Source organism: Diabrotica undecimpunctata, chromosome 7 (assembly GCF_040954645.1).
Source record: "Diabrotica undecimpunctata isolate CICGRU chromosome 7, icDiaUnde3, whole genome shotgun sequence".
In the NCBI taxonomy this organism is placed as follows: Eukaryota; Metazoa; Arthropoda; class Insecta; order Coleoptera; family Chrysomelidae; genus Diabrotica; species Diabrotica undecimpunctata.
The window spans coordinates 133732025-133746525 of record NC_092809.1 but is presented as its reverse complement, the minus strand read 5'-3'; positions in this window follow the sequence as shown (position 1 = coordinate 133746525).

The window sequence follows — 14501 nt, the reverse complement described above, 5'->3', positions numbered from 1 at the left end:
AATAGAATAAAAAGAAATATTATGCTTTATTATCATTGAAAATTTTACTATTTTAACTACGTAGTATAACTTCTTACGTGCGTACGAAGTACACAGTCTTTTTATTTAAACGTTGTTTTTAATTTTTCAAAATTTAACTAACTAATATTATTTACATTAAATGTTCGAATTATAACCCACCTGCTGCAACACACATTTCGAATCGTTCCAGAAGATTTCTGGTACATGTGGCTCGAATCATTTCTGGAGTAATTTGGCGACATGTTTGTCTTATTTTTTCTTTTAATTTCTCTAAATTTTGCGGTTTTGATTAACAAACAATATCTTTTATCGCTCCCCAAAAGAAAGAGTCAAGAGATGACAAATCACATGAACGTGCGGCCCGCATAATTTCTGGAGAGTTGTTTGCTATCCAGTGGTTATCAAAACGGTTTTGTAGGTGGTCGCTAACGATTCTCGCATTATGTGGAAGAGCTCCGTCTTGTTGCCACCACATTTCTTGACGCTCATGAAGAGGAATATCTTCTAGCAAATCGGGTAGAATGTTTTCTAAAAAGTCTAAATATCGAACACCTGTTAGAGTGCCGTTAAAAAAGTAAGGACCTATAACACGGCCATTAAAAAAACCGCACCACATATTTATACCCCAAATATTCTGAAATCTTGTTTCTATCATCCAATGTGGGTTCACGGGAGACCAATAATTGGAATTGTGATGGTTGACAACACCATTATTGTGAAATCTAGCCTCATCACTTCACAATATTTTTGATAAAAAAAGTGGATCATCACTAATTTTTAACATCATTTTTGCAATAAACTCAGGACGTCTTTGGTCATCACCAGGCTGTAATCCTTGAACTAGGTGCACTTTAAAAGGATGGTACTTAAAATATTTGAGAATTCTATGCATAGAACTTTTTGGAATGCCACATTCACTGGCGAGGGTTCTAACAGACACCTTGGGATTAAAATTAACATATGCTAGTACATTAATAAGGTTTTTTATTATTAGGAAAATGTCCCTGTCTAAGTGAGCGTTCCAAATTCTTAAAGGTTTTTTCGCTTGGAATGTTTTGATTTGGAAACCTTTCTTGATATAATTGTCGGGAAATTCTCCTATTTTTTAGGCATTCTCCATAAATCAAAATGATATCAATGTACTCGTCAGGCGAAAATAAATAAGGCATATTGAAATGTTATAGATACACAATTACAACAAATATAATTATTACTGGTCTAATACCAAACGTCAAAAATAATAATTGTTGATTTGACAGATCAAATTATGGCAACCTGAATTAAGGGTAATATCGAAGACGTAAAATAACCGCAAAAGTTTTTCAAATATTGTATTTTGTTAATTTTTGCACACTTAATTTTGCACACTGGAAGATAACGTATGCTCCTACAAAGACCAAATTTTGAAAAATTAAAAATAATGTTTAAATAAAAAGACTGTGTACTTCGTACTCACGTAAGAAGTTATACTACGTAGTCAAAATAGTAAAATTTTCAATGATAATAAAGCATAATATTTCTTTTCTATTCTTTTTTTTAAATTAATCTTGATTAATTTAACAAAAATAAAAAATAAACTGATATTTTCTTGAAACTTTACAAACCCATTTTATTTTTAAAAAAATCGATTGAATAGACGATAGAAGATCACATCCAAAACTATAAAAAATGTACAGGGTGCCATTAAAAAATTAAAGTTAGGGGTTGTAACTAAGAGATGAATATTTAGGGGATGATTTTTTCTTCGCCATATTAAAGTGTATTACAAATGGAATAGACCAGTTTTTGTCCCTTTAAAAAATCTCTATTTTGTTAATAAATATAGCCTGGATAAATTAGTCTGGGACACTTAATTAACGAAATTTAAAAAAAATTGATTTCTTGATTATTTACAAACCGATTTTATTTTTAATAAATCTGTTGAATAGACGATAGAAGACCACATCCAAAACTATAAAAAAATATACAGGGTACTATTAAAAAAATTAAAGTTAGGGGTTGTACCTAAGGGATGAATATTTAGGGGATGATTTTTTCTACGCCATATTAAAGTGTATTACAAGTAGAATAGATCACTTTTTGTCCCATTCGAAAATCTCTATTCGTTTAAGAGATATAGCGTGGGTAATTTAGTCTGGGACACCCTGTATATATATATATGTATATCTTCCCATTAGCAATAATATAACTATTGCAACATATGCAGATGATATTGCTGTTATGGCATTTACAACGTTCCTATCATTGCTTCTAAAACCGTACCGAACAATTTGGATATTATTTTCTCCTAGCTTAAAACTTCCATCCATCCAATGGCACTACAGCCCAAATCGGGCCTTGGCCTCCTTCAATAGGCTTCTCCATTCTCCTCATCTCGATTTACCGCTGTTCTTTTCCATGAACGCGTTCCCAGGCAGTTCCTGGCATCCTCATCGACTTCGTCTTCCCATCTCTTTTTAGGTCTTTTTCCCAAGCTTAAAACTTGGTGGATTAAGACCTTGATTAAAACTTGGTTGAAACTAAAGCTATCCATGTTACCTACACCCTACGAAGGGATACCTGTCCAACTGTAGCATTAAATTGTCACTTCTTGCAACAAAAACAACATTCAAAATACCAGGGACTTCACCTGCACTGACGACAGTCATGGCGGACGCACATATTTACTAAGAGAAAGCAACTTGACATAAAATTTTGCAAATGATAATAAATGTTAGTTCGAAAATCATAACTAACAGTTAAAAACAAGATGATTATTTACAAAATCATCCTAAAGCCGATCTAGAGCTATGAAATATAATTTTCGGGCATAGCATTCAACTCAAATATCAAAATATTAGGAAGATTTTCATCTCGTGACCTTCAAATAAAATCCGTTAAAAAAATATCCCATTTTCCCCGGAATTAATACGCATAGATTTTAAGACGATAGTATGGTTTTTGTAGTGTAGTGTACTGTTATGTAGTATTTAAGTTTCCTAAACATGCATGCTTAGATCACATTTACACGGTCGAACAACTAATAGAAAAAAGAATGGCCAAAAATAGATCCGTCCATCTGGCTTTTGTTGATCTTAAGAAGGCATATGACTCAATACCTAGAACCAAGCTATGGGAAGCAATGGAAGACATCGAAGTTCCACGAAGATTAATAAACGCGGTAAAAGCACTCTACAAGAATAACGAAGTAGCTATCAAAACGGGCAATAGAATATGCAGGCCATTTAAGACGACAAAGGGACTACTACAGGGTTGCTCCACATCCCCCACCCTGTTCAAAATATTCCTGGAAAAAACCCTGAAACCATGGAAAAGAAAGTGCGAAGGAATGGGTATACCAGTAAGGAACGAATATCTATATACGCTAAGTTTTGCCGACGACCAAATAGTGATCGCACAAGACGAGGATGACCTCAGTTTTATGATGAGAAAACTGGAGCAGGAATATACAAAGAATGGGATGGAAATAAACCTAAAGAAAACTGAATACCTAACAACGGAGAATACAGAAATAAAACAGCTGGAAATAGACGAAGGTAAACAAATCAAAGGAACAGACAAGTATAAGTATTTAGGTTTCATAATATCAAACAAAGGAACAACGGAGGAAGAGATAAAAAATAGACTAGGACAAACAAGAGACTGCATACGAAAATTGAACCCGGTACTATGGGATAAGAACATCAGCATGAAAACAAAGAAAAAAATATATAATACCATGACAAGAAGTATCCTCACTTATGGGTGTGAAAATTGGACAATAAATAAGAAAACCAAAAACAAAATAAGAGCAACAGAGATGGAATTCCTAAGGAGAAGCTGCAGAGTAACAAGAAGAGACAGAATAAATAACATGGAGATTAAGAGGAGAATGGGAATGAACTCCGACATAATAGACTACATCGAACAGAAGAGATTAACATGGTACGGACATGTCAGAAGAGCAGACCAAAATCGGTGGATAAATAGAATAACAGAGTGGAGCCCGATAGGAAGAAGAAAGAGAGGCAGACCCCGAAGATCTTTCAGAGATGAGGTGGACGAAGCAATGAGTAGAAGAAACCTACAGGAAGGGGACTGGCTAAACAGGAAAAATTGGAGAAAACGGTTGAGTGAAGGAATACAGTGAAAACTGTGGAAATCCTTGTATATATATAAACCAAACCATATTTAAGTGGAGCTCTATTATGGTATTCAAGTATTTGTCGATTATAAAATTTATAGACTGCAAATTAGATGGGATGTTAAATTTAAAAAATTGCCTTCTTCTTCTTTGGGTGCCGTGTCCGCATTCAGACGTTGGCCGTCATCATATTTACAATTTCCTGAAACCTTTCTCTGTCGGCTGCTGCGCGAAATAATTCTTCTACTGTGGAACCACACCATTGTCTAATATTACGCAACCATGAAAGTTTCTTTCGACCAATCCATCTCTTTCCTTCCACTTTTCCTTGTATTATAAGGTGAAGTAGATGGTATTTAGGTCCTCTAATTATATGGCCGAAGTATTCTGTTTTTCTCCTCTTTATGGTGTTTATGAGCAGACGTTCTGAATTGATCATTTGAAGAACATCTTCATTGAAAGTGTGCGAAACCCACGATATCTTTAGGATTCGTCTATAGCACCACAATTCGAATGCTTCTAACTTGTTTAGCATTGTGGTTTTTAACATCCATGTCTCACAATCATACAATAGGATGGACCACACATAACATTTCAGGACCTTCTTACGAATATTTATCGACAGGTTTCTGTTGCATAAAACTGGTTTCCAGGTCATAAAAGCCTTACGTGATATTTCGATCCTGGTTATTATCTCTTCATCAGAGTCACAATTTACATTTAACCAGCTGCCAAGGTATTTGAAATGATTTACCCTTTCGATCTCCTCTCCATTAAGAGAAATCAGACCTTGATCTATATTGATCTTTTCAACTGCCATCCACTTTGTCTTTGAAATGTTGATTTTAAGGCCTCTCCGATAACTTGCTTCACTGACTAGATTTAGTAATGTTCTTGGAGATCTTGTAAATTTTCTGCAAGAATGGCTGTATCGTCAGCGTATCTAATATTGTTGATTACTTCCCCACCTAGTCTTACTCCCTCTTGTCTGTCATCCAAAGCCTCCCTAAAGATTTCTTTAGAGTACAGATTAAAAAGAGTGGATGACAAAACACAACCCTGCCGTACTCCACGTTTGATGGGTATTTTTTCAGTCGGACTGTCTTCAATTTGGATAGAGGCTACTTGATTGTAATATGTATTTCAGCAGTCTTATATCATAGTGGTCAAGTCCTGCTGCTCGTAGGCAATCGAAAAGTGTATCATGTTGTACTCTGTCGAACGCCTTCTCGAAGTCGATGAAACAAACATAAACATTCTTTCGGAATTCACAATTTTTTGTAATAGAACGCGCATACAAAATAGTGCCTCTCTAGTTCCTAGACCGTTTCTAAATCCAAATTGCTTATTATCCTAATTGTCTACAGCAAACAAATTTTTAAATATTCCTTCTTCTACTTAGTTTTTTAATTTTTTTTTTAATTGAAGGATTGCCACTGGGATACATATTTACACCTAACGGTCCTTCTAGGCGATTTTACATAAAACACATACTCGACCACCGAAAGAAGGGAGCCAACGGAAGACAAAACTTCAGGAACAAAAAATTCCGGAACATGGCGTATAAACCCCGTTGTACGTTTTATCTTAAAATGATAACTTTTGAAATTAGCTCGAATATTTTATTAGTCATTTTGGAACCAATAAAAATTGTAATATATTGCGCTTTCCCTTATAGTTGATAGAACAAGGTATCTGATTCTTTTGTTTCGATTCATAATTATAATTTCTCTCGAAGGTCGACTAGTTTTTATGACACAAATAATACTTTTGTAGTTTTAGCACCTTCTGTGTTAGTTATAGAAATACCAAATTTTGCAAACGACACAATTTGGCGACTGTTTAAATTCAAGGATTTTTACGTAAGCGGTTTTCAGCGATGAGTTTTAAAAAATTTAAATAACTTGGTAATTCTTTGAATGGGTATTTCTAGTTACTTGAAATCGAAAGGGTAACCTGACGACGATTCCTTATAAAACGTTTATGAAAAAGTAGCAAAATATAAACTGAATAAAGTATAAACAGTTAAAAAATATTATTAGATAAAAACCAACCGCCTAACACATAAGCTTGATTTCTATCAACCTATCGAGCAGGCTGGATTCAGAAAACATTTTAATACCATAGACCACTTGCATACCGTAAGAACACTGATAGAAAAATGCACCGAGTATAATGTTCCAATTCATATGGCGTTCGTCGATTTCCATAAAGCATTCGATTCCATCGAATTATGGGCAGTGCTTGAATCTCTAGAAAATGCACGTATGGATTCAAGATACACTAACATAATTAAAAATATATATGAAAATGCCACCATGCAGATAAAGCTGGACGAAAACACAAAAACTAATCCCATAAGACTACAACGGGGAGTAAGACAAGGAGACACCATCTCTCCCAAACTATTTACCCTTGCTCTAGAAGACATTTTTAAGAAACTAGAATGGAACAATAAGGGTATCAACGTCGATGGATCATACTTAAACCACTTGCGATTTGCAGATGACATAGTTTTAATAGCCGATAATATCCAAGAACTAAATGATATGTTACAACAATTAAATGCAGTTTCAGGAGCGGTAGGCTTAAAAATGAACTACAGCAAAACAAAAATGCTGAGCCGAGACCAGACAAATATAACAATACAAAATCATACCATAGAAAATGTTGAACATTATGTATATCTAGGTCATGTTATCAAACTAGGAAAACCAAATCAAGATGCTGAAATTAAAAGAAGAACACAACTGGCAAACTTAAAGAAAAAGGTGTATAACACATGCATACTACCAGTTTGTACTTACGGCTTGGAGACAGTAGCCCTTACCAAAAAATCTGCTAAAAAATTAGAAACAACGCAAAGAGTAATGAAACGAATCATGCTTGGAATATCACTAAGAGACAAGATTAGAAACATCGAGATAAGACGTAGAACGAAGATTAGGGATATTGTGGAAGAAATTGCAAAAATGAAATGGCGCTGGGCAGGTCACGTAGACCGATATAATAACAACAGGTAGACACGGAGAATTATAGAATGGAGACCAAGGACGACAACAAGAAGCATGGGAAGACCTCAAAAAAGATGGGTAGATGACATAAGAACAGTGGCAGGCAAACCGTGGATTAAATTGGCGCAAGATAGAGAAAGATGGAAGTAATTGGGAGAGACCTACATTCAGGAGTGGATGGAAAATGGTTGACAAAGAAGAAGATTACATAAATTACAAACTGAAATGAAGAGAAGTATAGGTATCCCCTGAAAAGATTTAATCAAGTTTGATGCCAGATGAAATGCCTAAACCATTTGAATGGTTTTGGAATGTGTAAGAATAAACTGATTAAAGTGAAATTACGAGCGAACATAAAAACAGAAACTTTTAAATATTGTGTTATGTATTGCCAACAAAAAGGCGAGAGGTCGAGGCTAATATAAGACCAGAGCCTAGAATTATTTTGGCATATGCTGACCTCATACACACTGTGGGTAGTAGTACCCCAAAAATAAAGGAAATTTTTTTGAAAATAGAAAAGTAAGCAACTAATGTAAGGCTAAACATCGTGCAGATAGCCAAGCAGTCATAGGGGCTCAAGACCAATGTCAGTGTTGTGAAAAATACAAAAGTTCGGGCAGTGAAGAGAAAATAGCCCTAGAAGATGCTTATAATAACCATCATAAGAAGAAAAACTTAAGCCGGAGCTAAAAATACTTGACAAAGGGAATGTAACTAACTTACAAAAACCTACTGCTCCACCGACATCAAAAGGAGACTTTCCGCTTTCTCTTATAAATCTAAGCTGTCAACATATGTGAAATTTATAAAAAGGGACTGGGAAATGTGCACAGCTATGTTTCGCATGAAGGAGATGGCAGTAAAGGTGCCATAGAAATTGGTTCGTACCTACTCTGATGCATTTGGAAGAAACATGTATAAAAACCGATTCTGACGATTTGAAATTCAGATTTTACTCAGACAATTGTAGTGGCCAAGTAAAAAACAAGTACCTAATTGCAATGTATCAGCACGCTTTAACTCATTTCAAAATTTCTTGTATAACTCATTGCCATTTAGTTGTCATACTCAAAATGAGGGTGCTAGCTGCCACTCTTTATTAGAAAGAAATATCACTAAAGCTTTAAAAGTAGGGCCTATTTATCTACCGACTCATTGCGCTATGCTGATCTGAACTGCTCGTTGCAAACACCTATTCGAAGGACACGAATTATGTTATAATGATTTTTTTGACCAGGAAAAGTTAAATACTAAAACAGCGACAATTTTCAATGAAGATGAAATACTTTTAGTAAGTCCAAGGAAATACTTTTTATTTCAACGATATTTGCCAAATTCATGTAAAGAAATCTCTGGTACTCACTACTATTTTAAAACTTCATTTGCACAAAAGGAGTACAGGTCAGTTGATATCACCAAGAAAAAAAAGGTTTAGAAAGCATGGATATTATAGAACTAGAAAAGGCTTACACTGGCAGCCTGCCAATAACTGAAAAGAAGAAAAAAGACCTTACTAGCCTTTGTAAAGACAAGAGTTTTCCACCAATTCACGCTCAGACATTTAAAGCATTGTTAATCATATCTTTTCCTATTATTATCAATATATATTTTTTTATTTCGTTCCCCTTATAGTTGTTACTAAACACATTTTCTTACTCAAGTAGGTAACTTGTAGTATTCTTTATTAAGCCTTTATTTCAGTTGATAAGAATGACAAAAAAATGCCAGTTTTGTCTTTGCCTTAATTAGTCTCGAAAGACAAAATGTGCAATGTTAATGTGCAATAGTGACACAACTCAAAATAAGGGTTGAATTTAAAAGTCTGTGTTAAATTTCATTAACGGCTAAATAATATACCTATTATCACTTGTCAAACCAGTGTTGTCAAACCAGCGTTAACAGCTGACAACCCTCTTTTTCTACCATCTTTTCTCAGACATCTTGATATCATCATATTAACAAAAAATTAGCTTTAAATTGATATAAAAAACATTCTTATACGTCATGTATTTTATTTAGAAACTTAATGAACGAAATAAAATATTTGTCAAAAACTAATTACGATTGAAAAGGCATTTGATTAGGTTCAACATAAAAAGCTTGTAGATATATTAAAAAGCAAAAATATTGACAGTCGTGATATGAAAATTATATCTAACTAATATTGGAATCAAACTGCCAAGGTAAGAGTTGACCACCAGTACACCCAAAATATCAAAATACAGAGAGGAGTCCACTAGGGTTGCGTGCTGTCCCCACTACTTTTCAATGTCTACAGTGAAGCGGTATTTCAAAAAGCGCTCTCAGACTCAATAGAAGGTATATCTATCAATGGAGAAGTTTTAAATAACTTACGTTTTGCAGACGATACAGTAATAATGACGGATAACAACAATGATTTACAGAACGTAATGCAACGCCTTAATGAACGCTGTCATGAGTACGGACTGAAGATAAATTTAAAGAAAACTAAATGCATGATCATGACTAAATCTGCATATGCAAATATCTAATTGACTATTGAAGATACTGCGATTGAGAGTGTTAATAACTATAAATACTTAGGAACATGGATAACATCAGATGTAGACCAAACCAAAGAAATTAGGACACGCATTGAAATAGCACGTGCATCATTTTTTAAACTTAAAAAGTTTCTTTGTTGTCGGGATATAAGGTTAGAACTACGCCTGAGAATGCTTTGATGTTACGTGTTCTCTACTCTTGTTTATGGCTTGGAAGCGTGGACACTAAAACAAGTCCATCTGAATAAGTTGGCCGCCTTTGAATTTTGGTGTTACAGAAGAATCCTACGAATATCATGGATTCAAAGAATGTCATTCAAAGTAACTAGAATGATAGGAAATGGGGCGGAAATAATATTAACTATCAAAAGACGAAAACTTGAGTACTTAGGACATGTGATGACAGGGCAAAAATACGCATTATTACAACTTATTCGGCAAAATTCGAGGAAAGCGAAATGTGGGAAGACGAAGAATATCCTGGCTTAAGAACTTAAGGGAATGGTTTGAATGCAGTAGTGCAGAACTTTTTAGAGCGGCAGTCAACAGAGTCCGCATAGCCATGATGATTTCCAACCTTCGATAGAAGATGAAACTTAAAGAAGAAGAATTACGATTATTTGAATTAAAATTATTTGCGGCCATTTTTTGATTGGCAACCTATTATCAATGTATTCTCCTAATTTTAAATGCATGTAAAAATGTGAGTTTGATAAACAGTTTGATACATTCCACAAAAGTTTATAAACGAATCCAAAATAAAAATTTGAAAATCTGCATAACAAAGTGTATGTGGCAAAAATAGTCTTTGTCTAATACCATCGTTCTCTCCAGGCACACGCAAACAGAATTTAGAAGCCATTGCCACTATACAGGGTGAGTCATGAGGAACTTTACATACTTCTACCATATGTAGAGTCCCTCAGGGAGCATATCATGTGGCCACTAAAAAATGTCAACTCCTCTTCTTTATTAATTAACAGGGTGATTTGTGTAATTGACCATTTATTTCATTTTACTGTAGTGTTTATACGGCTCATTTGATTTTTTTAATTTTTGCATGATACAGTACACTACTATCAAGCATTCAACTGGTATTAGCTAAACTAAAAGATTCCAGGACTGGCTTTGGAAAAATTAATTTAGGGATTCGTATTAAATATTACACCCTGTATAAATTTTTTTTAAAATGCAATAAGTGATTTTTAAACTACATAAATAGCCAATGAAAACGACTTATGCGACAATGTTGTTGCACTTTTATTAAATTTTTAGTGAACGATCAAATCTTACCAAAAATAGAACAACCATAATGAAGTATCAAATTATAAGGTATTAATTTAAACAAATGTTATAAATTTCAAACATTTTAATTAAAATGAGTTTCTACAACATAATCTAATACGTAGAAAATTAACATCTTTACTGTCACTTTGTATTATCGCTACGATAGAATCAATTGTTTTTCAATTTTAAATTTTTACTCATAGATCGTATTGGGGCATTATTTTCGATAAATAATAAATTAAATTGATTAAAAAGTCAAACCTCTTGTATTTGTTAGTTTTTGTTGATTGTAAATGATTAAAATTTTATGTCAAATAATAATACATTGCATCAACTGTACTAAATAAAAATAAATCTAAAAAAGTTTAAAATGAAGGTTGGCGTTGACCGTTTGACGTTTCTTCATATTTTATACCCATTGTCATTATTGTCATTATCAATTAATATTTATGTGTACAAGAATACATATTTCTTCTGTCATATCTACGTTAAGTACATTGTGTTAGTTTTGGTAGAGCTTTTGTTACTTTCGTTCAAAATGCCACATCAGTTTTCGACCACAGAATATGCAGACATAATATTTGTTTATGGATTCTGTAATAGGAATGGTAGTAGAGAATATCGCAGGAGATTTCCTAATCGTCGAACTACCAGTCATCCAACATTTGGGCCAGTTTTTAATTATTTGCGAGAAAATGGCACTTTTCCACTTTTCCTAGTGGAACAACAGAGCGACATGTAGATGAAGCGCAGGAAGATGATATTATGGACGCCGTTACTATGAACCCTACAATAAGCACTAGACAAGTAAGTCGAGAACTCAATGTTACTCAATCAAAAGTAAGTATAGTCTTACAAAAAAATAATCTATACCCATATCACATTCAAATGGTTCAGCGACTACATGCTGGAGATGAGATCGATAGGTTGGAATTTTGTAGATGGATTAACAATAATCAACCAACGCTATACAGGACACTATTTACAGATGAAGTCCAATTTACCAGAGACGGGATAAATAATTCACGAAATTCACATGTGTGGGCAGAAGAAAATCCCCATGCTATTCAAGAACGTCGTTCTCAGTTAAGGTTTTCGGTTAACGTGTGGATTGGTGTCATAAATAACCAATTAGTAGGTCCTCACCTTTTTGATGGTCCTTTAACAGGGCAGATCTATTTGAACTTTCTACAAAATATTTTGCCGAATTTGCTTGCCAACGCGAACGCTGCTATCCGAGGGATGTATTTTCAGCATGATGGGGCACCCCCACACTTTTTACTGGCAGTGAGACAACATCTCAATAATGTTTATGGCAACAGGTGGATAGGACGTGCAGGTCCTATTTCGTGGCCTTCAAGATCCCCTGATTTCAATCCCGTTGATTACCATATTTGGGGACGATTGAAGCAACTAGTTTACGCAGTGAATATTAATACCCGACAACAATTAATTGATAGAATTATACATTGTTGTAATACTATTAGAAACGATCCCCAGAGTATCCGTAATTCAATACGTCAATTAACAATTCGGCAACAAAAATGTGTACAGGCTGCAGGGTTCCATTTCGAAAATCTATTTTGAAATATTTTTATTTTGTTACCATTATTGTATCTTTTCCAGTTCTAATTTATGGGTTTATCATAACTACGTACATATTTTTAGTTTTTTTTTTAAATTGTTCTTCGTTATTGTTAGTAGTTACTGTTTTTTGTTGTGCAGTGACTCAGTTTATCATTTCAATTAAAATGTTTGAAATTTATAACATTTGTTTAAATTAATTACCTTATAATTTGATACTTCATTATGGTTGTTCTATTTTTGGTAAGATTTGATCGTTCACTACAAATTTAATAAAAGTGCGACAACATTGTCGCATATGTCGTTTTCATTGGCTATTTATGTAGTTTAAAAATCACTTATTGCATTTTAAAAAAAATTTATACAGGGTGTAATATTTAATACGAATCCCTAAATTAATTTTTCCAAAGCCAGTCCTGGAATTTTTTAGTTTAGCTAATACCAGTTGAATGCTTGATAGTAGTGTACTGTATCATGCAAAAATTAAAAAAATCAAATGAGCCGTATAAACACTACAGTAAAATGAAATAAATGGTCAATTACACAAATCACCCTGTTAATTAATAAAGAAGAGGAGTTGACATTTTTTAGTGGCCACATGATATGCTCCCTGAGGGACTCTACATATGGTAGAAGTATGTAAAGTTCCTCATGACTCACCCTGTATTTATATTTTTCTATAAAATTTTACAATACGGCAAATGGTCCAAATTACTTTTTTAAATTCATGCTTGAATTATCATTCTTCAATAAACCCGCAACCAAAACTAATATCTCCTTTAATTTTCTCTATAATATTACATACAACTTTTCTTTTGAATCATTGAGTTTATTATATTAGAAAATATCTTTAAACTTATAAAGAAGAAGAAATAAAGGTATTATCATTATTATTAATGGACACATAATTTCATAATAACCCAAAGGAATTTCCTATTATCGTCTCATGACTAAGGAAGCCGTCTTCGAAGAAAAACACCATAATCTCTTTCGCAACGTTTCGAATATGTGTCAAATTTGAGTGGCTTATTTATCGCGACGACCTTTTATGCATGTCTAGGGGCAACAAAATTTCTTTTTATAACCATCGCCATCTTCTCGACAGCGGAGATCTCGCGATCACGATTATATATTTTACGGAGATCGAACCCGAGAGAAATGTATCTGTTTCGGTCTTGACATACGATGTGTCAGGAAAGAAATTTTGAGATGTTTCATTGTTTCTTATCGGTTGCAGATCTGAAACGAAAGTAAATAATGTACTTAGAACGGAAGGTTAGTGAATGGGTCAATATTACAAAACGTTACAAAAAATCACTTAGTTGAATTAAAGAAGCATATTAGCATCAGCTTGAAGATTTTTATATTATATTTCCAATCACAATAGAAATTAGTCATATTGTTAAGAAAATGAGAAAAAGTTTTGAATTAAAAAATATTTTTTCATTGGTATTATACTCGTAGATACAAAGTTAACATTGTGAAAAAGTTAATTATTTAACCCGGCATCCGACAGGTGAAATTTTGTAACGCTGTTCGATACGTAGGGTGTGACAAAACCCAAGTTGAAAATATGTTTATTTCTATATCCCGTAGATTTTTATACTAATAGTTTATTATTGAACATATAGGCAATTATATGAAGTACCATTTTTTTTTCGAGAAAAAAAAACGTGTATTATGACCAGAGAATTAATACATTTCTTTTGAAATTAATAATATAAAAACATAAAACTACAATAGAAAGAGAATTTAGCTTATCAAAGAAAAAAACAGAATCAAATTCTACAAATTAATTATTGAGTTATCAGTTCTTAAAGTTGGAGAAATTTTTTGCAGTATGTCACACAGTGTTCTAAACACAAAAAAACTTCACATGTCTCACACACGTATCTAGTTTTCCTGTCTCTATTTCTGGAACATTTTGAACATCGTCCCTGCTGA